The sequence below is a fragment of the Myotis davidii genome, unplaced genomic scaffold (genome assembly GCF_000327345.1).
Source record: "Myotis davidii unplaced genomic scaffold, ASM32734v1 scaffold46, whole genome shotgun sequence".
In the NCBI taxonomy this organism is placed as follows: domain Eukaryota; kingdom Metazoa; phylum Chordata; class Mammalia; order Chiroptera; family Vespertilionidae; genus Myotis; species Myotis davidii.
This window is the reverse complement of record NW_006383006.1, coordinates 2,065,378-2,070,118: the sequence shown is the minus strand read 5'-3', so window position 1 is coordinate 2,070,118 and position 4,741 is coordinate 2,065,378.

Sequence of the window (4,741 nt, the reverse complement as noted above, 5' to 3'; positions counted from 1 at the left end):
GTTTTTCTTAATAAAATCTGTTTTTAACTACCTGAACTCTGTCCAGCTCTCGTTTTCTTTAACGGTTGTTTTTGTCAAAACTAGATTCTTCACCTGTCTTTCAAAACTCTTCTTTGTTTCTGCCATGCTCGAATGGTAGTCATGTCATTATATTTTATCCAGGTCATGCTTCGCATGGACAGACCTTTCAGATTTCCCATTTCCTCTCATATGTACCAGTGTTTCTTCCCCCAGGTTAAGAGTTTGGAGTTGTTTCCTAACCATTTTTCTCTAACATGAGAATGTAGGATAAAGGGGAAGAAGGAGAGAAGTTGGGGATGAGTGTTGCTGTCTTGTGCGATTTCAGTTAAGAGGATACCTCAGTCCTAGTCTCACCAGCCAGGCACACATTACACTCTTGTGTAATTGGTATCATTTCTTCTGCTCAGCCTGGTTACCTGGAAAATGGAAAGCTCCGGAGGCCCTTAACTGTCTCTGCTGCAGGCCTGTGGTGGTAATGTGCAGTTCTCTTGGATTCCCCCATTCCTCCCTCCCAGTGGTTGCTCTATCTATACCCTCAGAAATCTTCCCGTGCTAGTGAAGGAATGAGGGAAAGCCTCAGAATGCTGTCAACTGCCCTCCACCCCTGCCCTCTTTTCCTCTCAATGGCTTCTGAGGAGTAGGGGACAGGGTGAGGAGCCACACCTTTCTACACCAGAATATTGTTTATTTTATTGACCACACTAAAAAATACATAAATAACATTTATGTGTAAGGTTTCCTCCTTGACCTTGTGAATTTGGGGCTTTATTAATGCATTTCTTCTGTTGTTGTTCATTTCTTTAGGTATTGGTGGTTAGAAAATCTGTGTCTACTTCTTCTGTCCTTACTCAGAAGTTTGTCATCTAAGCTCAACAAGGTTTGGAGTAGTTGCTAACCGATGATATTTTCAGAAAGAGGTTCAGATAGAAGAGAACAGAAGAATAAACACTCCACAGTGCACGTGCTAATTATTCAGTAAATGTCTGCAGAATTAATTTAAAAGTTTCCCCGGACATAGCACAGTTAATGAAAACTAAAAATCATGATTATATCTTATCATTTCAATTTTTCCAATATAGTAATAAGGGAGCACTCACTGTGTGTCAGAGACTCTGCTGGATACTTTACAAATGCTACCTGATGGTCTGTCGAGGTTGTGCTATGGCTACCATCCCCATTTTATAGATGAGTAACTTTCAGCTATCAAAGGGAAAACCAGGACTCATATCCAGGTCTTTGATGCCATAGACTGTTTTTAAAAAACTGTATTATAAAGCCTTCTTTTTTAAGGAATTCAGTGAAAAGAGCATTGAACTTGGAGTCAGAAGACTTGAATACAAGCCCCAGATTCAACATTATATGCTATACAATCTTGGCAAGTCATATGAACTCCATTTCTCATTTGTAAATGGAGATAATAATGTCTTCCCTGGTTGTTTTGAGAATCGTGTGATTTTTGCTTAAAAATGACAGGTTGAACACATGCCTTTACCTTTGCTCTTGCTCCAAATCTACTAAAACAACAGTAAGGTAATTTTTTTAAAGCATCAACCTACAAAACCAATGTAAATAGACAGTTAATGCAGCAATGACATTTTAGAAATCAGAACGCATACAGATGAGTAATAATTGACTGAATAGACCCTAGAAAGTTGAATTCAAACCCAGCAAAGGGGAAAGCTGAAAAGCAATTTGATTTGCACATAGAACCCACAAAATATTTAGACATCGATACACCAGTTGTTTTTGCAAATGGACACGGAACTAAAACAGGAGGATTGTTTGAAAGTCCATTTAAAAAACAGTTTCCTGCCTAACTGACGTGGCCCCGTGGTTGAGCCTCGACCTATGAGCCAGAAGGTCATGGTTTGATTCCTAGTCAGGACACATACCCAGGTTGTGGGCCTGATGCCCAGTATACTCTCATCAATATATTTTTATAGATTTCAGAGAGGAAGAGAGAGGGAGAGGGAGATAGGAACATCAATGATGAAAGAGAATCATTGATCGGCTGCCTCCTGCACACCCCACACTGGGGATCGAGTCGGCAACCTGGGCATGCGTCCTTGACCGGAATCGAACCCAGGACCCTTCAATCCACAGGCTAATGCTCTATCCACTGAGCCAAACTGGCTTGGACAAAAAAAATATTTTTGAAAAAACATATTTAAAAAAAATTTTTTTTAAGCTTCTTATTTACTGGGACTTTCCCTGACTTGTAAAAAAAAAAAAAAAAAAAAAAGCAATTTCCCTTCCCAACTCTGTGCAGCTAAGAGATATCTCCACCCCATCAGAAGATGAGAATAATTCTCTGAAAAGAGCAAAACAGAGTTTCTGAACCCCTGGGTGTGGGGGGAGAAGTTTACCAGAAATTTAAAAAATTTAATACTTCTCACATAAAACCGAAAGGACAAAACAAAACAGGCAACTTGGAGGATGGAAAGACCTAAGCAGAAAAAAGAAAATTTCAAAAAGCAAATTAATAGTAAACATCTTAACAGAGATAGGATAATATAGGGCATCCCTTAAATAAGAAATGTGATTTAGGGGAAGCAAACACACTCAGAGAATTAAAAAAGAAAACTTTATAAGTGTAAAATAGAATAAATGAAACATAAAACTGAATAGAAATAGGGGGGGGAGGTAGAGGGAAGGAAATTATCAAAAGCATAATTCAAGAAAAATTTCTATACTGAAGGACATGAATTCCCAAATTTAGAGGGCCTATCACATGTCCAGCAAAATGGAAAGCAACAAATCCACACCATGACACACAACTGTCAAATTTCAGAACATGAGGAACAAAAACAAGTTTCCAGAAAGGTAAAAAGTTAAATTTTAGTACTACATTGGACTTCTCAACATTAACACCGGAATCAAGAAGTAGGGAAATACCCATAAATTCTGAGGAAAGTGATTTCCAATCTAGAATTCTATATCCAAATAAACTGTCAATTAGGAAAAGACATTTTAAACATGTAAGATCTCTTAATAATTTAACTTGTATGCACTCCTCCTCAGGAAGCTATTGAAGGATGAACTCTCCAAAACTGTAAGAGTAACCCAAGAATAGGAACACATGGTAGATTGTGTTATGTGTTGAAAATATTGCCTGCCCTCTCTATCAAGACTAGAATTTTCCTTCTCATCCACTGACATCAAGCTTGGCCATTGATTTGCTTTGAACTATGAAATAAGTGGAAATGGTGGATATCATTGCTCTTTTCTTTCCCAAAAGATTAGAGATTGGTGTGGTCCAGATAAAGATTGCTCCTGGGTCCTGGGTCCTTACAATGTGGAGCAGAGTTGTAGCAAACTCAGAAGGCATATATAAAAGTATATCTAATGACAGTGAGAAATAAATCATTTTTTCTCGTGAGCCACTGAAATTTTGGATTCACTACTGCAAGAGAGAGAGATAGAGGGAGAATCAAAAGCTGATTAATATATGTAGGGTCTTGGAAATGGAACTTAACACAAGAAAGAGAATAATGGTGAAGTCTGATTCCAGAATGACCGCTGTGAAGCAAGTCTGAGAAGAATCAAAGTCAAAATGAAGAAAATCAGAAGGCTTTCAAATGTTTTAAAGGAAACGAAATTGATCATGCTAAGTGAAATAAGTCAGTCAGAGAAAGACAAGTATTACCTGATCTCACTCATATGTGGAATCTAATTAACAAAATGAATGGAGTGGAGACGATTAGTGACGGCTGGAAGGACAGGGAGAACATTTTTCTAAGACTGGGGGAAGAGGAGCCGTGTGATGTAGTGGTGGAACCTCTGGTGAAATTGTGGGTCTCCGCAACATGGAAGTTAGCATGGATACCTAACAAACCCAAGGATTTGACTAAGGAGATTTCAAAGCAGAGTTTTAAAAGGGTATGGCTTATGCTGAAGGCAGGGGGGGAGGATGGCAGGCTGGAGGGGGTCAATGGGGGGAAATGGGGGACATATGTAATTCTTTCAACAATAAATATTTAATTAAATATATATATGTAAAAGAAAATGAAATTGACAGATTACCTAATGTGTTTGACTATATTGCAAAGAAATACACCTTTTGGGGAGAATTTGGTTATGAGTTAACGATAATTATATTAAACTAAGTGAAAAATAAAAACAAAGTATTTATTAATTTTAGAAAAAAATTGAATGGAAAGGTAATCATAATATGTAAACATTTACAAAATCATAATACTATAAATATTGACTTAATGTAACCACATCCTATCTAATAAAAGAGTAATAAGTAAATTAATCACCACTCCATGACCAAGATGGTGGCACCTACAGCCAATAAGGTGGGAATATGCAAATTGAGGGTCACTCCGCAACAAAGATGGTGATGGCTGGACCGGAATGCTTGCATTGTCACCACGGCGACAAAGCAGACGTTCAGCCCCACCCTGCCTGCAGACGGCCTCTGGGCCTGCTTCATCGCTGCTGCTATGGGGGCCAGAGTAGCAGAGACACAAACCCGCAGGAAACCTGTGGAAAGGGAAATAAACTATCATAACTTTATTTCCCTTTCCACAAGATGAGAAAACTGACCCCGATTTATTTAGTGATATGGCCCATACCTTTCTACAAGCACAGGGTATGTTATGACCACTCCCAGGAAGGTCTGGTCAGAATACTGTCACCATGGAATAACAGCATCCCTGAGGGGTCCCGGATTGGAGAGGGTGCAGGTCAGGCTGAGGGATTCCCAACCCATGCG